The sequence below is a fragment of the Aquarana catesbeiana genome, linkage group LG06 (assembly GCF_042186555.1).
Source record: "Aquarana catesbeiana isolate 2022-GZ linkage group LG06, ASM4218655v1, whole genome shotgun sequence".
NCBI lineage: Eukaryota > Metazoa > Chordata > Amphibia > Anura > Ranidae > Aquarana > Aquarana catesbeiana.
Window position 1 is genome coordinate 120,314,568 of NC_133329.1, and position 27,083 is coordinate 120,341,650.

A 27,083-nucleotide genomic window follows, 5' to 3' on the forward strand; every position below is an offset into this window, starting at 1 on the left:
ATAAATAAAAAGACTGAGTTGCGGTCATATTGGTCCACTGACCCAATTTACCATATGCCCTTGTTCTCTGCCTCCATGACCAGGGCACGATACGAGCAGATTTTGCGGTTCATGCACTTCAACAACAATGAACTCTGTCGTCCTCGTGGAGACCCTGGATACAATCAGCTCTACAAAATTCGGCCCCTCGTAAACCACTTCAACCAAAATTTTGCAGACTTGTTTACTCCCCATCAAGTTGTCTGCGTTGATGAGTCCCTGATTAAATTTTCTGGCCGCTTGTCATTCAAACAGTACCTTCCCAGCAAGCGTGCCAGATACTGGGTCAAGATGTATAAGCTCTGTGAGAGGGCCACAGGCTATACATGTAGATTTATGGTTTACGAGGGCAAAGATAGTCACGTAGAGCCGACAAACTGCCCTGACTACATAGGAAGCGCTGGCAAAATTATGTGGGACTTGGTGTCACCCTTATTCGGAAAGGGGTACCACTTGTACGTGGACAATTATTACACGAACGTGCCACTTTTTAGTCACCTTTTTGATCAACAGATTGGAGCATGTGGCACTGTGCGACCTAATCGCTGGGGCTTTCCCCAGCGGCTTGTAGATTCTCGTCTTAGGTTGGGAGAGAGAGCCTGCTTGAAGTGTAATAACTTGCTCGCTATGAAGTGGAGGGATAATAAGAATGTTTTCGTTCTTACCTCCCTTCATACTCACACGACGGTCCAAATTACTACGGCGACTGGTGTTGTGGAGAAACCCCTCTGTGTCCACGAATATAACCAAAATATGGGAGGGGTGGACCTCAACGACCAGTTGTTGGCGCCGTACCTAGTTGCCCGTAAGGCCAGACGCTGGAACAAAAAAGTGTCTGTTTATTTATTTCAATTGGCCTTGCTGAACGCTCATGTGCTATACAGAGCTTCAGGATGGACTGGATCCTTCCTTAAATTCCAGGAAGAGATCGTCAGAGCCCTTCTGTTTCCAGACGGTGCTCCACCTCACCTTCCCCAACCAAATGCAGTAAGCCGGCTGCATGAGATGTATTTTCCTTATGTCCTCCCGAGTACCCCTACCCAACGAGCCCCCTAAAAAAGATGTCGTGTCTGCAGCAAGAGTGGATATAGGCGTGACACCCGGTATTATTGTCCCTCCTGTCCTGACAATCCTGGTCTATGCATGGTGAATGTTTTGAACGCTACCATACACTAGTTGAGTTTTAGCGTAGGATATAGCATTGCACAGACTAGGACACACTTTCACAGGGTCTCCCAAGATGCCATCGCATTTTGAGAGACCCAAACCTGGTACCAGTTACAAAAGTTAAAGTTACTAAAAAAAGTGTAAAAAAAAAAAAAATTAAAAAAATAAAAACACAAAAAAATATAAAATAAAAAAAACAAAAATAGTTGTCGTTTTATTGTTCTCTCTGTCTCTATTCTCTCTCTATTGTTCTGCTCTTTTTTATACTTTATTTACTGTTTAATGTGTTTTGTTGGTAACCATTTTTTTGGTTTTTTGTATTTGCTTTGCAGGTATGGTAAGTCTTACTGTTATACTGTAATGTTACTTTGTTTTATTGTTAACCATCATTTGCTTAGCAGGTACACCATTCAGTTGCAGCGCGGATTTATTTATCTTGACAGCAACAGCGTTTGCTCCCACGATATATAAAGCCGTGACTCCAGCGCTGTCGGAGGTGATTTCACCACCACAGTTACATACTTCAGCATATATGCCGAAGTGTGGGGGCAGCAGTGGGTGGAGGAGCGATTTGCTCCTACCTTTTGTGGGAGGATGCCCCCATGCTTCGGCATATATATACGGTGCATGTATGCCCATCATTAGAAGTGGGTGGATGAGGGGAGGTATTCTAATGGTGGGCATACCCACCAATTCATCTCTTTTTTTCGTTCAGCCCACAGGCTGCATGAAAAAAAAGTTTACAATATATGCCCAACAAGGACCAGCAACGTACTGGTATGTTGCTGGACTTTGAGTGGTTATACCAGAATGATGCCTGCAGGTTTAGGCATCATCTTGGTATCATTCTTTTCAGCCAGCGGTCGGCTTTCATGTAAAAGCAATCCTAGCGGCTAATTAGCCTCTAGGCTGCTTTTACAAGCAGTGGGAGGGAATCCCCCCTCACCGTCTTCCATGTTTTTCTCTGGCTCTCCTGTCCCAACAGGGAACCTGAGAATGCAGCCGGTGATTCAGCCAGCTGACCATAGAGCTGATCAGAGACCAGAGTGGCTCCAAACATCTCTATGGCCTAAGAAACCAGAAGCTACGAGCATTTCATGACTTAGATTTCGCCGGATGTAAACAGCGCCATTGGGAAATTGGGAAAGCATTTTATCACACCGATATTGGTGTGGTCAGATGCTTTGAGGGCAGAGGAGAGATCTAGGGTCTAATAGACCCCAGTTTTTTCAAAAAAGAATACCTGTCACTACCTATTGCTATCATAAGGGATATTTACATTCCCTGAGATAACAATAAAAATGATAAAAAAAACATAAAAATGAAAGGAACAGTTTAAAAATAAGATTAAAAAGCAAAAAAAAAATAAAGAAAAAAAAAAAGCACCCCTGCCCCCCCTGCTCTCGCGCAAAGGCGAACGCAAGCGTCGGTCTGGCGTCAAATGTAAACAGCAATTGCACCATGCATGTGAGGTATCACCGTGAAGGTCAGATCGAGGGCAGTAATTTTAGCAGTAGACCTCCTCTGTAAATCTAAAGTGGTAACCTGTAAAGGCTTTTAAAGGTTTTTAAAAATGTATTTAGTTTGTCGCCACTGCACGTTTGTGCAAAATTTTAAAGCATGTCATGTTTGGTATCCATGTACTCGGACTAAGATCATCTTAGCTAGGCTCCCAAAAAGTCCCACACATGTGGTATCCCCGTACTCAGGAGAAGCAGCAGAATGTACTTTGGGGTGTAATTCCACATATGCCCATTGCATGTTTGAGCAATATATCATTTAGTGACAACTTTGTACAAAAAAAAAAATTGTCACTTTCCCGCAACTTGTGTCAAAATATAAAATATTCCATGGACTCAACATGCCTCTCAGCAAATAGCTCGGGGTGTCTACTTTCCAAAATGGGGTCATTTGGGGGGGTTTTGTGCCATCTGGGCATTTTATGGCCTTCAAAACTGTGATAGGTAGCGAGGAGTGAAATCAAAACTTTACGTCCTTAGAAATCCTGAAGGCGGTGCTTGGATTTCGGGGCCCCGTACGCAGCTAGGCTCCCAAAAAGTCCCACACATGTGGTATCCCCATACTCAGGAGAAGCAGCAGAATGTATTTTGGGGTGTAATTCCACATATGCCCATTGCATGTTTGAGCAATATATCATTTAGTGACAACTTTGTACAAAAAAAAATTGTCACTTTCCCGCAACTTGTGTCAAAATATAAAATATTCCATGGACTCAACATGCCTCTCAGCAAATAGCTTGGGGTGTCTAGTTTCCAAAATGGGGTCATTTGGGGGGGTTTGTGCCATCTGGGCATTTTATGGCCTTCAAAACTGTGATAGGTAGTGAGGAGTGAAATCAAAACTTTACGCCCTTAGAAATCCTGAAGGCGGTGCTTGGTTTTCGGGGCCCCGTACGCGGCTAGGCTCCCAAAAAGTCCCACACATGTGGTATCCCCGTACTCAGGAGAAGCAGTAGAATGTATTTTGGGGTGTAATTCCACATATGCCCATTGCATGTTTGAGCAATATATCATTTAGTGACAACTTTGTACAAAAAAAAAAATTGTCACTTTCCCGCAACTTGTGGCAAAATATAAAATATTCCATGGACTCAACATGCCTCTAAGCAAATAGCTTGGGGTGTCTAGTTTCCAAAATGGGGTCATTTGGGGGGGGTTTGTGCCATCTGGGCATTTTATGGCCTTCAAAACTGTGATAGGTAGTGAGGAGTGAAATCAAAACTTTACGCCCTTAGAAATCCTGAAGGTGGTGCTTGGTTTTCGGGGCCCCGTACGCGGCTAGGCTCCCAAAAAGTCCCACACATGTGGTATCCCCATACTCAGGAGAATCAGCAGAATGTGCTTTGGGGTGCAATTCCACATATGCCCATTGCATGTTTGAGCAATATATCATTTAGTGACAACTTTGTACAAAAAAAAAATTTTCACTTTCCCGCAACTTGTGTCAAAATATAAAATATTCCATGGACTCAACATGCCTCTCAGCAAATAGCTTGGGGTGTCTACTTTCCAAAATGGGGTCATTTGGGGGGTTTTGTGCCATCTTGGAATTTTATGGCCTTCAAAACTGTGATAGGCAGTGAGGAGTGAAATCAAAAATTTACGCCCTTGGAAATCCTGAAGGCGGTGCTTGGTTTTCGGGGCCCCGTACGCGGCTAGGCTCCCAAAAAGTCCCACACATGTGGTATCCCCATACTCAGGAGAAGCAGCTAAATGTATTTTGGGGTGCAATTCCACATATGCCCATGGCCTGTGTGAGCAATATTTCATTTAGTAACAACTTTTTGTAAATTTTTTTTTGTCATTATTCAATCACTTGGGACAAAAAAAATTAATATTCAATGGGCTCAACATGCCTCTCAGCCATTTCCTTGGGGTGTCTACTTTCCAAAATGGGGTCATTTGGGGGGGGTTTGTACTGCCCTGCCATTTTAGCACCTCAAGAAATGACATAGGCAACCATAAACTAAAAGCTGTGTAAATTCCAGAAAATGTACCCTAGTTTGTAGACACTATAACTTTTGCGCAAGCTAATAAATATACGCTTATTGACATTTTTTTTACCAAAGACATGTGGCCGAATACATTTTGGCCTAAATGTATGACTAAAATTGAGTTTATTGGATTTTTTTTATAACAAAAATTAGAAAATATCATCTTTTTTCAAAATTTTCGGTCTTTTTCCGTTTATAGCGCAAAAAATAAAAACGGCAGAGGTGATCAAATACCATCAAAAGAAAGCTCTATTTGTGGGAAGAAAATTTAGTTTGGGTACAGCATTGCATGACCGCGCAATTAGCAGTTAAAGCGACGCAGTGCCAAATTGTAAAAAGTGCTCTGGTCAGGAAGGGGGTAAATCATTCCGGGGCTGAAGTGGTTAAAACCAGTTATTGCTAATACAATTACATAACTACAATTTGCATAAATATAGCACATTTGCTACATTCACTGTTTTTAGAGAAACTCCAAAGTCAGACTCTCAAACTCTCAGTGGTGAAGGGAAAGGACCGTATTGGGGTTGTTGTCTTTGGTGGTGTGAGGGTCCAGGAACCCATTAAAAAGGGGGTTCAGGGAAAGTACTGGGTAATGGTTACTGGATTGCAAGGGGCGTAAGAGGGGCTGTGAACGTATGTCACCGTATAGGCGGTCAAATGGGACGTTGGACAATGGCACAAAGGAACCCATTCCCCCAGCTTATGAGTCATACATGGGGATGGATCCAATGCAGTCTGTCGTTTTGAGGTTGTACTTGTTCCAGCATGCCTGTCCGCTTGGTGCATCCTGGCAGGGCTGGCGTGACCCTGGTCGGGACTTTAAGAGGAGGGACCGGGTTGGGGCTAAGGTTGGGTCCCCTAGTCTATTAGCGTTAGGTCGGGTAGAGTCTGAGTTCTTAGTCCTAGGTCTATTAGGGCAGGAGGACCAAGGGGAGGACCTCCTGAGGCTTGAGTGTCTGTGTTTCCCCCCTTGGGAGCTGTCCAAGTCTTTCCCAGAATGTACACTTGTCACTACTGGGGTTGGTTGGGCTCTGTAATACGATACCAAGGACTGGTCTATCACCGGATGTATGTGGGTAGGTTCCAGTGGGGGCAGTGATACAGTTTGGGTCGGGCGTGTGACAACAACCACCCGGGCTGTATAAAGACAAGTGCACATTGTCTACTATTAAGCACGGTGGGGGAGGTGTCACAGGCTCCTCTGTCCCTTGTAGCAGAGGGGCAGTAACGTTTTGGGAGTGTGTACTTCCTGGGGTCCAGACACCATTATAGGGCGGTGGCTGTCTGTCTTAGTTTTTGACCCCTTTTCTTGTACACATACATAATACAACTATTCTGACATATTTCATGTTCTATCCATCCTTCTTCATGAATGGCTTTGGCAACTTTGAACCAAGCGTCTGCTGTTTGCAGCAGCCCATGGCCCCACAACAAACCCCTTTCCCTTCCTAAAAGAGTACGCCATTCGTTCGGCTCTAGCCGACCACCCAAATGCCTAATGACTCCACACACTTTTGCCAATCTCTTCCCTTCCTTGATAGCATCTTCTCCTTCTCGCTCTAATACCAAATCATAAGCCAAACTACCCTCTTTAGGTCTCTCTAACTTCTGCCCCATCGTTAGCTATTGGGAAGTTTATGTATCCAGGCTCAGGATTTGTATGGCGGTTTTATGAAGCTGTCCTGGACTCGAGGGTCCGACAATCCTCTGACCACCACCTGTCCTCTTTTGGACTACCTTCCACCTTTGGACCACCTTCCAATATATAACACTATCTTGCTACGTTTTGTCTTGATGACTGTGATATTTATGTGTGTCTGCACAGGATTTTAACGGGTCATGAGGCTGTCCTGACTCAAGGGTCTGACAATCCTCTATCCGTCACCTGGTACCGGTTCAGACCATATCACAGTCTCAAGTTAACAAGGACAAAAGACAAAATGGATAGAGAGAGAGAAAAGAACGTCTACAGTGTTCGACTGCCATGCAAGTCTCCTTACACGCGTCTTCCCGAAACGTAGACCAGTCACAGCCCTGTCCACTCAGGTGGCCACAGGTAAGGGAGCGGGTGGGTAATACATGACTACTTATTACCCTCAACAAGTCAATTAACAAACAGATAAGGAGTACAGTAATTAATAATCAATGCACCACTTTAAATCTCATTTACATGTCCCAACTCAATACCCAAACTTCTCACTCTGTCTCTTTCCCCTTCTTCTAACCCTTCCGGTTGTTCAGGTTGCAAGGGGCACCTTTCGGCTGCACGTCCTGTTATTACTTCCAGTGATTTGTCAACAACAATTTTTACTGGATAATGCACATTCAATCTGAACACCAATAAATGCAGAGTATGTGGCAGTAGAGGTTTGTAACCAAGAGACTCAACACTATATCCTGGCTCTACCACTTCAATCAACCCCCAGCCCTCTTCATGCAGTGGCGTTGTTAGGTGGGTGCGGGGGGTGCGGTCCGCACCCGGGTGACACCCGCCAGAGGGGTGACACCCGTAGGTAGCGGCACGCACCGCTAACACTGCCCGCTGCCCTGATCTGCTCCACGGGACTTGCGCTGTGTCCCTCAGCACAGCGGACTGAAGCCGCCTCCCCCTCCTCTCTGTTTACATTCACACAGGAGGAGGAGGAGCCCGAGGGACACACAAGGCTGTGACTGCTGTGTGTATCATCCGCGCTGTTCTGAGGTCTGTAAACTTCATGTATACAATACAGTATGTGGGTGGACATGTGCAGGGGGGATTCTATACTGAGGGGGTGTCTATACTAATGGGGGGCTCTGCACTGGGGGGATTCTATACTAATGGGGGGCTCTGCACTGGGGGGTGTCTATACTAATGGGGGGCTCTGCACTGAGGGGGGATTCTATACTAATGGGGGGCTCTGCACTGAGGGGGATTCTATACTAATGAGGGGCTCTGCACTGGGGGGTGTCTATACTAATGGGGGGCTCTGCACTGGGGGGATTCTATACTAATGGGGGGCTCTGCACTGGGGGGGTGTCTATACTAATGGGGGGCTCTGCACTGGGGGGATTCTATACTAATGGGGCCTCTGCACTGGGGGGATTCTATACAAATGGGGCCTCTGCACTGGGGGGATTCTATACTAATGGGGCCTCTGCACTGGGGGGATTCTATACTAATGGGGCCTCTGCACTGGGGGGATTCTATACTAATGGGGGCTCTGCACTGGGGGATTCTATACTAATGGGGGCTCTGCACTGGGGGGATTCTATACTAATGGGGGCTCTGCACTGGGGGGTGTCTATACTAATGGGGGGCTCTGCACTGGGGGGATTCTATACTAATGGGGGGCTCTGCACTGGGGGGTGTCTATACTAATGGGGGGCTCTGCACTGGGGGGATTCTATACTAATGGGGCCTCTGCACTGGGGGGATTCTATACTAATGGGGGCTCTGCACTGGGGGATTCTATACTAATGGGGGCTCTGCACTGGGGGATTCTATACTAATGGGGGCTCTGCACTGGGGGATTCTACACTAATGGGGGCTCTGCACTGGGGGGATTCTATACTAATGGGGGCTCTGCACTGGGGGTATTCTATACTAATGGGGGCTCTGCACTGGGGGGATTCTATACTAATGGGGGCTCTGCACTGGGGGATTCTATACTAATGGGGGCTCTGCACTGGGGGATTCTATACTAATGGGGGCTCTGCCCTGGGGGGATTCTATACTAATGGGAGGCTTTGCACTGAGGGGGATTCTATACTAATGGGGGCTCTGCACTGAGGGGGATTCTATACTAATGGGGCCTCTGCACTGAGGGGGATTATATACTAATGGGGCCTCTGCACTGGGGGGATTCTATACTAATGGGAGGCTCTGCACTGAGGGGGATTCTATACTAATGGGAGGCTCTGCACTGAGGGGGATTCTATACTAATGGGGCCTCTGCACTGGGGGGATTCTATACTAATGGGAGGCTCTGCACTGAGGGGGATTCTATACTAATGGGGGGCTCTGCACTGGGGGGATTCTATACTAATGGGAGGCTCTGCACTGAGGGGGATTCTATACTAATGGGGCCTCTGCACTGGGGGGATTCTATACTAATGGGGCCTCTGCACTGGGGGGATTCTATACTAATGGGGGCTCTGCACTGAGGGGATTCTATACTAATGGGGGCTCTGCACTGAGTGGGGATTCTATACTGATGGGGGTCAGCACTGAGGGGGGTGTATGTACTGATGGGGCGGTCTGCACTGAGGTGGGAGGTTGATACTGATGGAGGGGGGTCTGCAGACTGTGCACTGAGGGAGGGTTTCTGTACTGATGGGGGGTCAGTACTTAGTGGGGGGGGTCTATACTGAGGAAAGGGGGTCTGCACTGAGCGGGGGTCTGTACTGATGGAGGGGGTCTGTACTGAGGGAGGGGAGTCTGTACTTAGTGGGGGGTCTATATTGATGGAAGGGGGTCTGTACTGAGGGAGGGGGGCTATATTGATGGACTGGAGTCTGTAGTTAGTGGAGGGGGGTCTGTACTGAGGTAGTTGGTGGAGGGGGGTGACACCAATTTTTTCGGCACCGGGTGACACCAACCCTAGTGACGCCACTGTCTTCATGTATCCCAAATAACAGACCACAAACACATTTAGGACATGACATAATCAATCAACAATAAAATGTGACCAACAACCAACAACAAGATATGTGACGGCTGCAATGGAGTACAGGATCTCTCAAACTGTCACGGGATCCCCCACGCCACTGTGCGTGTTCCTGACGCCCCCCCCCCCAAGGTTTCCCGGTTGCTTCCGTACTTATTGTACCCGTGCTTTGCCTGCACAATTATTTATTTTATCCCCTCAGGAGGAGTTTAACCACATCCTGACGCCTACTCCTAGTCCCAGGAGAAGTTTAACCACGTCAATTAATTTCATCCGTCATCCATGACTATATAAGCAATCCCCAACTCCCAACAGCCATCACAAAACACAGATCGATCAACAAAACAGAACAGAACAAAACAAACAGGAGGTAGATATAATTTGCAGGTTCTTTAACTTATCAACAGACTCGAGGCAAGATTAATACCTGTCTTTGAGGGTCGCAGGAAGCCGATATGGGCACAGAGATTGACCAGCAACGGATACAGGATAAACAGTAGACTAGATATACAAGATATCAAAAGTGTCTTACCATTTCTAGAGTTGATAAGTCTCCTCCTGCATCCGCGTTGGCTCTTCTCCTGGTCCCTTCTCGAGATCGGCTACCTGGGATCCTAGCTTCGAGCCCCACGTTGAGCGCCAAAATGTTTTGTATTCAGAATAAAAGTTCTGAAATTATATCTACCCCTTTATCAAATTAAAGCATGCATGCCATGATGAAGTGATCATGCTCTGACACTTAGTTCAGAATGAAAAACTTCTAATAATCTTTATTTCCGCTTTCCACATTTTTATACATTTTCGCCAGACAAAAACAAAACACTTGCAATACACGTTATTGTGACATTGTCTGAGTTTTTTAGCAGTTTCAGCAAATTTAGCAATAATTTCAACAAACTTAACAATTAATCAAAGCTATTATTATATGTTGACGTCATGTCTGGTCTTGGTACGACTTCTGGGAGATGGATGGGGAAGCAACAGGAAGCTGCAGGAAGCTACAGTCTATTGAAAACTCAATGTGGTCTGGCTCCAGACAGAAAAAGAGGAAGTAGCAAAATATCTGGAAAGTCTTAAGGCTCTTTAACATTTTAAAACTTCTGATACAGATATAAAGTGTTTGAAATAGATATTTTAATATACCTCACCTGGTAACACCTGGTATTATTATTCACATCCATTACAACATCCCTGGAGAAAACTGTGCTGTAAGTTTTCTCCAGGTTCGATACTCCTGAATTGGGGCCTGGAGTTTGGGGGTTACAAAGTGTCTTGGGTGGGATTGAAATTTTAATCCTATGTCCACGTTTTACTGGACACTTGCAGCCTGTGTGAGTAGACAGGTGGGCAGGGTCTTTATAAGACAAGCTTGGGGACAGCTCAGGGAAGTTGCTACCATTTGGAGATACAATCATTGTGTGAAGATAGTGTTGTGCTCCAGCCAGGAGGGATGGCCTTCTTGGGAGATTAGACCCTATGTTAGGGGGACTTCTTGCCCACAAGACTGGGAGAGTCAGGTCAGCTAAACAGGTCTGGAGAGAGTAAGAAAGCTGAGGTGACTAGCGAATCCACAGAGGAGGCTGGAGGGAGTCTGTGTTTCTGAGAAGTGTGTAAGAACTCAGGGTGCTGGGGAACCCTGTTTGCAGGCCAGAAGCGGGCCAGTACAACAAGGTGTTGTAACAAAGGACTAAATAAGCCTGATGAACCTGTGGTCTGGGAGAACAGTGCTAATAACAGTAGTGCTGCTGAAGTGTAGCCAGGTTGGCTAGAATTTTTCATTGTATATGATTGCTGGAGAAGAAACCTTGTGTGGGCAACCAGTTTGAACTAAACTTTGTATTTGATTTGATGTTTCAATAAAAGTGAGCCACTGAGCCCTTAACTATAGTTCCTGTCTGATGTGGACTCACCGAAAGTGGTTCTAAAGGCAGAAGGGTTTTTATCGTAATGCATTCTATGCATTAAGTTAAAAAACCTTCAGTGTGCAGCAGCTCCCCTCAGCCCCCCTCAACACTTACCTGAGCTCCATCTCGATCCAGCGATGTTGCACAAGAGCCTTGGCTGTCCGGGACTCACTCTATCTATCTATCTATCTATCTATCTATCTATCTATCTATCTATCTATCTATCTATCTATCTATCTATCTATCTATCTATCTATCTATCTATCTATCTATGTTTATGGACTATTAGATTGTAGCATGTAATCCTAAGGAACAATGAATATTGTAAGAAAGCTGGTGCAACCACAGCTTAACAGCTTTAAATTTCCTTTGAAATTATGCGCTGAGAGTCATTTAAGGGTCCATAAATTTGGCACTGTATGCTACTTTAGACTGGACTCTACCAGTGGGGCAGCACGGTGTGGAAGATGAAACATTTCCGCATTTTTCCACACTGCTGTGGTCTACCCTGTGGTACCCTTTAATATTCTATTAAAGTTTAAAAGGGGAAACAGTGCCTTGCGTTGTAAAAAACACAAAGTACTGGACCCCTTCTCTGGCAGCTGTGGTCACTACGTGAAGAGAAACATGGAACATTTTTCTCTGCAGGTTGCGTGAACCTACCCTATCTTATGCCTGTTTCCAGTATTCCCAACAACACCCTACAATACTTAAGGTATTAGAAAAATATTGGTACTTGTTAAAGCAGAACTTCACTTAAAAGTGAAAGTTCTGCTCATTCTCCTCCTCCCTCCTCCTCTAAAATTATTGCATTTTTTTCTGGGAGTGGGTACCTTTTTCTGATAGGTACTGCTACCACTTCCACCTCTCCCTAACCGCCCGTAACCTCCTAGGACACATCACATGTCCCAAGAGGGTGTGAGGCCAGTCTGAAAGTGCAGCATGTTTTACGCATGCGCAGTTGGGAGCCTGCTTCCCACAGTCAAGCTGGTAGCACTGGGGATCTGAAGTGAAGAACAGGACTGGGTGAAGACAGTGCTGGATCCCTAGGCTGGTGAGTATCTGTTTAATAAAAATAAGCAGCTACAGTATTTATAGCTGCTGATTTTTAATTTTTCTAAGAATGGCCATAGTTCATTCTTTAAGAAACAATATTCATGTTTTATTTTATTTGACCCTCTGGCACCACTGATAAAAGACAAATTGATTTTCAGCTATTTTTCTGCTAGGGAAGGAAAATGTTGCAAGGACCTAGGTAAAACATCTGCCAATGCTGCAGTTATTACAGATTTGCAACATTGGTTAGAAAAGTGATAGGGATTGGTCACAAACTATTCTAGATCAAGCACTTTGCAAAATGGTAGCGCAAAGTTTGTAGTATACATATTCCTAAGAACATGCAATGGTTTTTATATTGGTAAGACTAAACATGAATTTTGTGCATGAGTCAGAGACAATACTTATGATACTGAATAATGGAACCTGAGATCTCCAGTATCAAGATACTTTTGCCTTCAACATCAAGGCAGTACTATTATAATGATCTAATTTTCACAATCTTAGATTGTCTACACACAAACAATAGAGGTGATGACCCGGATAAAAGACTTCTGGAAGTGGTTATCTGGATAAAAGGCTTCTGCAGCTAGAAGTCACCTTATACATGCTGCATAAATACATATACATTTCCCCGTTTTAATGATTCACACAATTTTCTTGTGTTCTTTAAAGTTCTGTAAAATATTTTTTTTCGTTATTGTTTTGCTTTGTCTTTCATATTTTCAGTATATTTTTGTAATTACACTTTTGTTTTATTCTTTATTACCTCTTTATTATCTATATATTTTTATTATATAGATATATAGGATTTAGTATAGTGGATGGTCACCCATGATTTGCCAGTGTATATGTTAATCTATGGGGGTTATTTACTAAAGGAAAATCCACTTTGCACTGAAAGTGCACTTGGAAGTAAAGTCGCTGTAGATCCGAGGGAGACATGCAAGGAAAATAAAAAACAGCATTTTAGCTTGCACATGATTGGATGATAAAATCAGTAGAGCTTCCACTCATTTCAGGTTTACCCCATAGATTTAGAGCGACTGCACTTCCAAGTGCACTTGCAGTGCAAAGTGGATGGCCGACTGGTATGCGTTAAGAGTACCACCTCGTGGTCCTCCGTTCCGGAGGCCCACGTCGCTGCGGCATGTGGGTGGGCCCAGAAGCCTGTCTGGGGCCTACCACAGCAGCAGAGGAATGGTCCTGAGCTGTCTATCCTGAGTGAAGAAGCTGGACAACTGAGGAGATCCCAGGGGAGGACCCGTCATGGAAGGATCATGCAGAATGCTGGTCTAGAGAGGGGCCTGGTGACTCGGTTGGAGGACGTATCCTGAAGTAATCTTACAGTATAGTACTGCCGGGTTGGCTTAAAGGTTCAAGTACTGTGTCTGACATTCATCGCAGACCAATACATCCTGTGACAGAGGATCGTGCATCGTATTCCAAACAAGTCTGTGGCAGAGACTTTTGTTCGTGCTACGTACTGGCTGCTAGGCAAGTGAGAGAGGCCTATCCAGGCGGGCAAAGATTGAATCCCACAAGGGGAGTGCATTCAATTACAAGTGTTCAATTCCAAAGAATTTTCTAAAGAATACTAAGGAAAGGTATTTGAGCTTCCCTGCAACTTTCCTTCTGCCTCTTTCCTGCTACTTCCTTTATTACTTGTTCATTAAAGCATTGGAAAATATACTCAAGTGTTTGGTGCCTACATCATCCAGAGGTAAACTCAACGGGACCCTAGACCCGGTGCTGGTGAAACAGAGGTATCGAGAGTGAAGGTAACAGCCCTCTTTAAACCAGCAGCTCCACCGAGAGTTAGTGCTACATAATGTTTATATATACAGTGGAACCTTGGTTAACGAGTAACGCAGTTAACGAGCGTTTTAAAAGACAAGCAACTTTTTTTTTTTAAATCCTGACCGGTTTGTGAGTGTTGTCTCGCAAAACGAGCAGAATTCAAGCTAATGTGGTGTGCAGTACCACATTTGGCCAGAGGTGCGGGGGTGCCGGTGACACACGGAACGGTTCGGAGCTGTTCGGAAATACTCGGAATCATTCGGAAATACTCGGAAAGACTCAGTTTCCGAGTGTTTCTGAGACTTTTCGAGGGTTTCCGAGTTCAGCCGAGCTGTCCCCGAGTATTTCTGAGGCTCTCCGGTGCCCCCCCCACCTCTGGCCACATGCGGTATTGCATGCAATAGAAGTCAATGCGGAACTAATTATCTTCGTTTCCATTGACTTCTATGGGGAAACTCGCTTTGATATGCGAGTGCTTTGGATTACAAGCATTCTCCACTGTATATATATATATATATATATATATATATATATATACACACACACACATATATATATATATATATATACACACACACACACACACAAACATATATATATATATACACACACACACACAAACATATATATATATATATATACACACACACACACACACACACACAAAAACATATATATATATATACACACACACACACACAAATGTTTTGCCTTTCATTTCTATTTTAAATACTTGAATTACTGAACTTAGAGTGGTAGAGTGGGGTGGCCACAGAGAAGAACAGAAAATCTGATACAGAAGCATAAGGGAACTAGAAAAGCTCTGGAAGATTTTACCCCCCTTCATGACCAGGCCCCATGCCCCCCCCACCTCTGGCCACATGCGGTATTGCATGCAATAGAAGTCAATGCGGAACTAATTATCTTCGTTTCCATTGACTTCTATGGGGAAACTCGCTTTGATATGCGAGTGCTTTGGATTACAAGCATTCTCCACTGTATATATATATATATATATATATATATATATACACACACACACATATATATATATATATATATACACACACACACACACACAAACATATATATATATATATACACACACACACACAAACATATATATATATATATACACACACACACACACACACACACACACACACACACACACACACACACACAAACATATATATATATATACACACACACACACACAAATGTTTTGCCTTTCATTTCTATTTTAAATACTTGAATTACTGAACTTAGAGTGGTAGAGTGGGGTGGCCACAGAGAAGAACAGAAAATCTGATACAGAAGCATAAGGGAACTAGAAAAGCTCTGGAAGATTTTACCCCCCTTCATGACCAGGCCATTTTTTGCGATACGGCACTGCATTATTTTAACTGACAATTGCGCGCTCGCGCAACACTGTACCCAAATAAAATGTCCTTTTTTCTCATACATTTTGGTGGTATTTGATCACCCCTGCGGTTTTTATTTTTTGTGCTATAAACAAAAAAATACAGACAATTTTGAAAAAAAAATTTTTTTTTTTCACTTTCTGCTATAAAACATATCCAATAAAAAATGTAAAAAATTGAATTTCTTCATAAATTTAGGTCAATATGTGTTGTGCTACATATTTTTGGTAAAAAAAATTTCCCAATTAGCGTATATTGATTGGTTTGCGCAAAAGTTATAGCGCCTACAAACTATGGGATATATTTCTGGAATTTTGACTTATTTCTTTATTTTTACTAGTAATGGTGGCGATCAGCGACTTATAGTGGGACTGCGATATTGCAGCAGACAAATGGGACACTAATGCCCCATACACACGAGCGGAATTTCCGTCAAAAAAAGTGTGATGGGAGCTTTTGGTCGGATATTCCGACCGTGTGTATGCTCCATCCCACTTTTTCTGTCTGAATTTCCGCCAGCAAAAGATTGAGAGCTGGTTCTCTATTTTTCCGACGGAAAAAGTTCTTGAAGGAAATTCCCTTCATTTGTATGCAATTCCGACCTGCAAAAAAAACACGCATGCTCGGAAACAATTCGACGCATGCTCGGAAGCACTGAACTTCATTTTCTCAGCTCGTCGTAGTGTTGTACGTCACCGTGTTCTTGATGGTCGAAAGTTCAGAGAACTTTTGTGTGACCGTGTGTATGCAAGCCAAGCTTGAGTGGAATTCCGTCGGAAAAACCATCCAAGATTTTTCTGACGGAAATTCCACTTGTGTGTACGGGGCATTACTGACACTTTTGACACTTTTTTTTTGATCTAGTGAAACTAATACAGTGATCAGTGCTAAAAATATGCACTGTCACTTTACTAATGACACTGTCTGGGAAGGGGTTAACAACATGAGCAGACAAAGGGTTAAATGTATGCCTAGCCAGTGTTTGTGTACAGTGGGGGAGGTGCTTTTACTAAGGGAAGACATGGATCCTTGTCCCTGCACACAGGATCAGTTCTTCCCTACTGTTAGAACGACAATCTACCTTGCTTACATAGGCAGACTGTAGTTCTGCCTTTATAATGAACGATTACCGGGTGCCGGAGGACATCAAGTCCTTGGAGCAAGCCGGCGGCGTCATGCATTTGCGCCCGCTACTCGGAAGTGCGAGATCACGTATATATACACGTGATCTGGCACACAGCGGCCACCAAGTAGCTGTAAAACTGCTATAGGGCGGTCGTGAAGTAGTTAAATAATATATACTGAATTGAATTTGTAGTATATCTCAAAGTACGATGGGGAATTTAGGACGCAAGTATGTGTAGTAGTATGCCCATTCCTCAGATTAGCAGGGTGTATATTACTTTTTCTGATGCCTGTTGCTCTCTTCCAGGTTATTCCCATATGCGTTGTGGGGTGACTGTATAGAGAGTCGATGTGGCGGATAGTTCCAGCAGCAGCTGTGCCTCATACGCTTGAAATATTTACACTGGAGCCAATATTCCCCTTGGACATCGCAATACACACTACTGTGTCCTTAGGAATCTGGAACAAAGCAGCGCTGGAGCGGAATAATTGTTATTTTAATGACAGCTAAAGTGCGTTTATTCTCAGAAGTCCAAGCTCCCCCATTCTCTCTGTATATTGGCAGCCAGATCTTCAGAGATGCTGCATCCCTCCTGAGCATTAGTAAAGTCAACCTACCGTATGCAAAATAACTCATCCATTTGCAAAGCACTTTATTGAAAATACACCTCATTTAAAAAAAAAAAAATGTGCTAATAGGTTTTTAGAAAATAATAAACATATTTTTAATTAGAGCTAGTATGAATAATTATTACAGTGGCACTTAGCACTCAGTAAGCAAAGAACTTTCTACCTCCGATACATTCTTAATAGACAGGGAGGCTGCCCATCATAGTAATGAGCTTATAGGAGGGCATAAAGTAGAACTATAGGCAAAATGTTCTTTTTAATTTTGGACAGTGCAAGGGAGGGTTACAACCCCTGTCAGAATTTTTTTTTCCCGCCATCTGTGTCTCATTGCGTAGATTTCCCTTTATTTCCTGTCCCATAGCCAAACGGGAAGTGAGAGGAAATCCTTGGGGACCATTGAGGTCACCAGAACTAGTGTCCCCATCGGAATATTTCCCCTCTATTACTTTTCTGGGGACAACACAAAATGGTGGGATTTTCTTTTACTTTCACTTTCAATGATAGTGGTAAACAGCACAATTAGAGAGGTTGAACCTCCTTACCGGGGACACAGACAGCAATAAAAACTGTCAGGTGTTCTAATCCATCTCCACTCTATCTAAAACAAAAAAAAAAAAGTTTTGCCTTTAGTTACACTTTAACCAATTAACGGCCAGCCACCATCCTTATACGTCAGTATTTTGACGTGGAACACTGTTGTTAAGGCAGCAGATAGCTGCCATAACCCTGGTATCCTCTTAAATGGTGGACGGCTGACTTTCGAATAAAAGTGGTCTCAGCGGTGGATTCGCTGCAAGATCACTTTTATAGGCGGTGGTAGAGGTTCCCCTCCCCCCCTGCCTTTCTCTGGTCCGAAACCGAATCCAGATCGAGCTAAGGATTGCCCTTGCTGTGGAAGACTTTTTGTTTTTAATGTAATGGCATGTCAGTGCATTACTTGAATAAAGCCCAACTTTTAAAGGATTTTACACTATCTTGGAGTTTATCTCTTTGCTGACATATTCCACTGAGCACCATGATCCAAAGACCTGAGAAATATTGGTTTCCGTAATGCCGCGTACACACGGTCCAACTTTCCGGCAGGAAAAGTCCGACAGAATCTTTTCATCGGACATTCCGATCGTGTGTATGCCTCATCGGACTTTTTTTTTTTTTAATTCTGACGGACCTAGAAATAGAACATGTTTTAAATCTTTCTGATGGAATCAATTCCTATCGGGAAAAACGATCGTCTGTATGCTGTTCTGACGGACCAAAAATGACACATGCTCTGAAGCAAGTATGAGACGGAAGCTATTGGCTACTGGCTATTGAACTTCCTTTTTCTAGTCCCGTCATACGTGTTGTACGTCACCTCGTTCTGGACGGTCCAACTTTGGTGTGATCATGTGTAGGCAAGACAGTTTCAGCGGAACTCCGTCGGAATAAACTCTGAAGGTCGTGTGTGCGTGGCATTAGACGTTTGGATGATCTCCCTCATCTTTCTGATGCTTAGGAATGACAGTGGATGGAGCATATGAGATATAAGAGCCCCTTTTGACCCCCCCTCCCCCCATAATAGGTGGTCAACACTTTCTGGTAAGAGTACATGTAAACTTATGGTGGTGTTTTTTTCACAAGGTGGAGGAACTGAGTGAACAAGAACTTCTGCACCTGTTCATTAATGTGAAAGCATTAAACTGGTGCCATATTGAAGACACATGGACTGAATTTATTTGTTGTATTTCATTTTATTAATTTATTCATTCACTGTATTTATTCATTTTAGTGCAACACAATTGTTTCTACATACATGTTGATGTGACTATGGGGGTTATTTACGAAAGGCAAATCTACTTTGCACCACAAGTGCAAACTACAAGTGCAAAGTGCTCTTGAAATTGCACTGAAAGTGCACTTGGAAGTTCAGTCGCTGTAGATCTGAGGGGAAGATCTGAAATGAGGGGAAGCTCTGCTGATTTTATCATCCAATCATGTGCAAGCTAAAATGCTGTTTTTTATTTTCCTTGCACGTCCCCCTCAGATTTACAGCGACTGCACTTCCAAGTGCACTTTCAGTGCAATTTCAAGTGCACTTTGCACTTGTAGTTTGCACTTGTAGTGCAAAGTGGATTTGCCTTGTGTAAATAACCCCCTATATCTCATGTTAGTGGTGTTGCTATTCACATAATATTGCTTTTGTATGTCACAAGCGCAGTTTTTTCTGTTTTTACATGCAGTAATTTAACCCATTTCCCTCCGCGGCACTTTAAAGGCCAGTTTACCCTAGTGGTGGCTACTCCTCAGAAAAGCGGTGTGCAGTGGACTGCTGTTCAGAGCTTTTGACAGGTGACTGGGAGGGGTTATATCATCTCCTCACTGCCTGGTTTAACCTCAAAGGTTTGCTCCCCTATTCTGCAACCATATGGATTGCACGCGATTGCAGGGTGGTTGTGGCGTGGCCCAATTTACTTCAATGGATTGCCTTTGATAGTGGTACTGCATGCTAAATGAGAGCATAATTGTGTGATTAACCCTTCTGGCTGCTAAGGGGAGCAGTTAGGGGGGGTTAGTAAAACAGTAGCTCAACCGACTATTTTTGTGCCCCTCCACACCACCTCCAGTATTGTGAATGAGCCCTAACTGCAGCACAGAGCCGCAGGATTGATGTGCTGTCTGGCCGGAGGGGGTTACAAGACTGGCTGAACAGAATTACATATCCTTTGGCATATAAAGCATTTCATATGCCTGTATTTATCTGTGTATTTAATTTTTTTTTTGTGGAGTTCTACATTAGGCAAATAAATCGATATGGACACCCAAGAGAGATTAGCCTAGGCAGTTTATTTTCTTGCTTGCTTGTCATAAATATTTAGGTTCATGTCTAATTTCAGCTTAAAACTTCATTTTTGCATACCCAACTCAATAACAAAGCAAACCATTCAGGTGAATTTATTGTATTGACCTTTTGTTGCTCGCTGCGACTTTGATCAAAAGACCCAGATCCCAGTATGAAACAAGCTTTTCACTGTCTGCTTCAGCTAGCTTTATTTCTTTTGTGCTATTTTTTACTTTAAATCCTTAGATTATGTAGTAGATAGCCATCAATGCTTTGTGCGGCCAAATTAAATCCACAGTTATACTCGGAATGGATCAAGGTCTCTTAAAAATGGGTACACAGCTCAGTTTTTAATCGTGATTTTTATTGATTGTAAATATTAAAGCTGTCATACTTTTATGGCTAGTGTACTTTAACCCTTTTACTTCCAAAGCTATTACAGTGGGTCAGTCAAGGATAGCAATAAGCTCATGGCCACAAATGCCACTGTTTCTCTTTGAATGCTATAATAATTTTGACATTCAAACATAGGCTACAGTCAAACTATAACATTAGCAGCCCTTAATGTAATCCAAAAATAAATGAATAAAGTGAATGTTCATTTGTCTAAAATCGATCAAATTGGAAACAAGTGAATGTTCATTTGTCCAAAATCGATCAAATTGGGAATGATTGAAATGTTCATAAAGGGAATGCTTTCCAGATTAGGATCCCGTCACCGCCCCGCGTGAGTAATCACCCCTTTGGTCTTACACTCACCAGGAAAAATCAGAACTTGCACCTGTCACAATCTGTATCTTTGCCTCTGCGATGGCCTCTGTCAGTCTAGATGTATCTCTCCACCATGGACGTCTTATGCAACCGGCAATCAATCTGCAGGAAATACACAGCACAATAATAATTTTAAACTCCTGTAGTAGTTAATTAACCATTATGAAATGCAACTACTGTTGTAAGTACCTGGATTTTAGTTTATATTAGCCCCTTCAATCCCCTGTACAGCAAAATAGACTGGAAGAGGGTGAGGCAGGAACAAGAGCCAGGATCAGATGGGCTGCGTGCAAATGTAGTGTAGAATAGTGATGCATTATGGTTAATTCTGGCACAGGTGTTTTTTACAGTGGCGGTGCGTTCACTAAGGGCGCAGGGGCTCCGCCCCCTCTGTCACACCACCCCCCTATATGTAAAATGGATAGATTCATGCATAGCATGAATCTATCCATGGCCGCTGTAACCACCCCCTATTCAGGTGTAAGGCCCCTTATTGGATGCTGAGCACCTGAATTGTGGCGGGGTGGTTTTTTTGAAGCACCTGATTAGAGCCATAGGCTCTAATATGCTTCAAAAAAGGTGGACTCGGAGCGCAGAGCATTGCACTCGGAGCTCACCCAAGTGTGTTAGAAAAGCAAGTAAATATTTTCTTTTCTAACACTGAACCGCTAATCAGGAAGCATGGGTCACCTGATTAGCTGAAGGCACAGGCATCCCTATTGGTCACCTAGCAGAACAGGAGCTGTCGCCTGATCCGCTGCATGTCCCACAGCTCGCCGCCATCCCCCACTGCCTGACCCGTCACCAGGATGGGGTAAGTGCTGGTGAGACAGCGAGTGAGTGGGCGAGGGGTGTCACAGTGGCTGCATATGATGGGCACAGAGGCTGCATATGATGGGCACAGAGGCTACATTTTATGGGCACAGTGGCTGCATTTGATGGGCACAGTGGCTGCATTTTACGGGCATAGTGGCTGCATATGATGGGCACAGTGAGGCTGCATTTTATGGCACAGTGGCTGCATTTGATAGCACAGTGGCTGCATTTTTATGAGCACAATGACTGCATATGATGGGCACAGTGGCTGCATTTGATGGGCACAGTGGCTGCATTTGATGGGCACAGTGGCTGCATTTTATGGGCACAGACGCTGCATATGATGGACACAGTGAGGCTGCATTTGATGGGCACAGTGGCTGCATTTTATGGGGCACAGTTTCTGCATTTTATTAGCACAGTGGCTGCATATGTTGGGCACAGTGAGGCTGCATTTTACGTCGCACAATGGCTGCATTTTATGGGCATAGTGGCTGCATATGATACAGTGAGGCTGCAATTGATGTTTTTTTTCAATAAAATAAAATATCAGAGATAATGAAGGTCTCTGATCCCAGCACTCAGAATGGATAAAAAGTAATCGATTGTGCTCTTCAAGCTCATAAAGTGCAACCCTCTTAGAAGAAGACAGTAATGACAGCGCTTAGTATAAATAAAAAATTAATTAACCAATATAATGTTACATATATTGCACTAATCCGACGTTTCCAATCAGATCAAGACAACGTTTGATATTAGAAAATCCATCAGTACTTCAAATGCAATTATTATGCTGATAAAATATACATGATCTGATGAAAGACAACAGTGTATGTAGCACTATCCTTAAAAGATTTATAGTGATTTATAGTGATACTAATTGTAGCACTGATAGAACCTAAAATATAAAGGAAATTAAGGATACAGTCTAGATTTGATGGAACATAGCTAAAATGATACATCAAGTCCTTCTAATAGCAATTGCATGCAAGTAGCTGACAGCGAAAGAGGCGGGCTTCTAATCCAACCAAGTGCACTAGCCGTGGGCTACTACACCTTCACCGAATCACCTCGTGATAACCCCCTTTGTAAATGTGCTTACCAAAGGTAAGAATCAACAAGGCCTGTGATCACTTGCACAGGATTGATCTGCTCCTCAGCCGCTGTATGGATCAGCTCTCCAAAGCCAGAATGTTTCAAAAGGCGTGGACATATCATGCAGAAATACAAGGGGAGGCTTCCATAGTGTTATACTGTTTATTGTAATCAAAAACACCCCCCTAGTACAAGTTATGCTTACAAGAGAAACAAGGTCAAAATACAGCCATATCACAGTGCCAGTGTCAGCTCACCGCTGGTCGGAATTCAAACAGTCCCGCCCCGTTGCGATGAGTCCTGGGATGACACTGTCTGTGTCGAGCTGAAGGGTCGCGTGGTCACGCCCTGATACGTTTCGTCATTATGTCTTCAGAGGGCGTGGCCACGCAACACAACAATAGATTTAAATAGCATGGGTGGTGGGCCCACTCAGCAGCATCATCGGATGCAAGCCCGACCCTCCAAGGACGGCAGGAAGCCGGTGCCTTGCCGAGAAAGTTCCCTCGGCGGATAAGGACCCCCCTGTACTGCGCAGGTGCAGCGCCTGCGCCGTACAAACTACTGTCAGCCGCCGGAGATAGCCGAAACTCAAACTCTTCAATCAGCTGTACATGGCGCCTGCGCCCTAGGTCCAGGTTCCTTCCCCACCATTCAAGTGGACCTAGAGGGGGAATCAAAAAGAGCCGAGCGAAGCGAAGCCGTGCCCGAAGCGTGGCGAGTGAAGCAAGCCCGCGAGGGGCCCTCTTACAGGCGCCGTGTACAGCTGATTTTCAGCAATTCACCTTCAGCTATTTCTGCCGGATCCTACTGCGCAGGCGCAGCGCCTGCGCAGTAGAGGGGGGTCCTTATCTGCCGAGCTGAACTTTCTCGGCAGAACACCGGCGCGCGGCATCCCATTCATCCCCAGTGGCTCGCTCCCTGTCAGCACTATATTAATAGGCTGGTTTAACCCATGCATATACAAAATTCAATATATTCAACCATCATTAAATCTATTAAAACCATATGTAATGCCATATGATAATTACTCTATCTACATATAAAATAGATTACAAAGAAATTGGATGAAATAAAACTGAAGAAAAACAACCCGATAATATTACAATTGCTAAAAAGGAATGCTTCCTACAGATCTTTGGTGCTTTTACATACTAGCTTTGTGGAGATTAATTGCCAATATGGTCATCAGAGGTTTATATAGCCATACCGATGTAGCTACCGTATCCCTCCACTAGCTTGTGTAATTACTAGTACTTTGCTGCCTCTACACATGATTAATAAAATTTCCAGTAGTAGGGTTAAAATTCATAAACATTAAATACTACATCTATAAGGCAGGATGTCAGACATAATAATAACTCCCTCTACATATATGAATAAATTACAATAAATTAAATAAACTAAGACTAAACTGCAAATCAGTGCAATAATCATTGCAGATAATATGTATCTGTCTGAATAAAAATGGCCACTATGGTCATCAAAGATTTATAAATACCTAATACCACTGCTGTGCATAGGTATTTACTAATGCTTAGCTACCTCTATGTATAATTGATAAAAAATTACCAGCGGTAAGGTCAATTAACATAAACGTTAACATTACTCCCTCTACTAGGCAGAAAGGGAATTATAACCCACATCTTCGTTTAGATGTAAATTATAACCTCCATCTGCGTTTTAATATGACCGCAAAACCAACTGAAAGGGCCAGGCTATATAAAATGTGTGGTCATCATACTTCACAAAGTCGTCCCAGTTGAACATATCTTTCTAACTCTAATAATTGCTTATAAAACAGTTTAGGTCTAATTCTATATTCAATCCATTGGGGCTGAGTGTGTTAGTCAGAAAAATCCACTGCGATTCACGTTTGGATATCTCTCTTACCATATTCGCTCCTCTCCAACTGGGGTGAAGTTTATCAATACCCCAGAATTTGAGGCCTATTGGATTTCTGTCATGTTTTTCCCTGAAGTGTAAGGATACACTGTGTTCTTTGTACCCTATTAGAATGTTGTAGATATGTTCTGACACCCTCTTACCTAGTGTTCTTTTTGTGCGTCCGATATACATAAGGCCGCACGGACATTCTAGGGCGTATACTACATATGTGGACAGGCATGAGATGAATTCTTTAATTTGGAATTCCTTTCCATTGGCTGTGGCTACAAAGCTTGTCAAACCTCTCAAGTGAGTAGCAACTTGTTGGCATGCCTTGCATTTTCTGCAGGCATGAAAACCTGCTCGATCCCAAAACATTTTGGTTTTACCTGGAGGGTCGAGTACTTTTTTAACCACTTGATCTCCAAAAGATGAGGCCTTTCTGTATATAAATGGTGGATTTTCTGGTAATACTTTATTCAATACCTTATTCATGCATAATATATTCCAATGCTTCTTAATAACCATTTTGATTTCTTGATATTGTTCATGGAACCCACTTATAAAACCCCATTCATGTTTAGAGTCATGTCTCCTTACTTTGGGGGCTAGACAGGAGTCTTGTGGTTTGGGGCCCACTTCCGTGATCAGTTTTTCTAGAGGCTGGGCTTTATAGCCCTTTTCCACAAAACATTGTTTTATATATTCCACCTGGGTCACATAGTCTGCATCAAATGTGAAGTTACGGCGTATCCGTGTGAATTGCCCCTTAGGTATATTACGCAACCACTGTGGATGAATGCCCACTCTGTATTGGAATATAGCTGTTACGATCAGTGTTTTTGAAAAACGCTTTGGTATACAGCTGGTTATCTCCTTTCATCACCATAACGTCTAAATAGTGTATCTGCTCATGACTCCAGTTAAGTTCAAGTTTATTGTTATTAGTGTTACTGTTTAGCCATTGGGAGTATTCAACTAGTGAGGACTCTGTACCTTGCCATATAAACAGGTCATTTATGTAGCGTTGGTAGAACAAAATTTCTTTTCTCTTGTTTTGATAGACCCATTTGTCCTCCCATTCGCTCATAAATAACCCCTTCCCGCCGACCGTACGCAGATATGCGTACTCGGCTTTCCGGGGTTATACCGGGATGATGCCCGCAGCTGCAGGCATCATCCTGGTACCGTTGTTTACAGTGGGCGATCGGCTACCCGAGTATAACAACCGATGTGGCTAAAAGCCGCTCGGTTGTTATACCGGAGGAGCGGGAGGGGACATCACCCCCCTCCCGCCGCCTCCCGCAGCTGTTACCGGGCCTCCCGTGCGATCGGGAGGCCCGGTGTCCAATCGGGTACCTTCAGCGGCTGGGGGCAGGCTGGAACGAAGATGTGGGTGGCTTCGTTCCAGCCTTCTCGTTGTAAACGCAGAAGCGACGTCATGACGTCACTTCCTGTTTACTCGGCTGCCAATGGCGCCGAATTTAAAAAAGTACACAGTATTCAGAATCGCCGTTTTCAGCGATCTGAATACTTTGAAGTGTAAAGGAGGGATGGGGGGTCTTTTAGACCCCCCATCCCTCCATAAAGAGTACCTGTCACCACCTATTACTGTCACAAGGGATGTTTACATTCCTTGTGACAGCAATAAAAGTAAAAAAAAAAAATTTTTTTTAAAACACAATTTATAAAGTAAAAAAATAAATTAAATAAATTGAAAAAAAAAAAAATGTTTAAAGTGCCCCTGTCCCCACGAGCTCGCGCAGTGAAGAAAACGCATACGGAAGTCGCGCCCGCATATGTAAACGGTGTTCAAATCACACATGTGAGGTATCGCCGAGATCGTCAGAGTGAGAGCAATAATTCTAGCCCTAGACCTCCTCTGTAACTCAAACCTGATAACCGTAAAAATTTTTTAAAGCGTCGCCTATGGAAATTCATAGGTACCGTAGTTTGTCGCCATTCCACGAGTGCGTGCAATTATAAAGGGTGACATGTTTGGTATCTATTTACTCGGCGTAACATCATCTTTCACATTATACAAAAAAATTGGGGTAACTTTACTGTTTGGATTTTTTAAAATTCATGAAAGTTTCGCTTTTCCAAAAATTTGCGTTTAAAACACCGCTGCACAAATACCGTGTGATAAAAAATATTGCAACAATCGCCATTTTATTCTCTAGATTCTCTGCTAAAAAAATATATATAATGTTTGGGAACTCTAAGTAATTTTCTAGCAAAAAATACAGATTTTAACTTGTAAACACCAAATTTCAAAAATAGGCTTAGTCATGAAGGGGATAAGTTTGCCAGACTTGGCGCAAACTTTGCGCCCATTGCTACTCCAGTCTTCTGTCTATAGAAGTTACCTGCATACCAGAAATAATTATG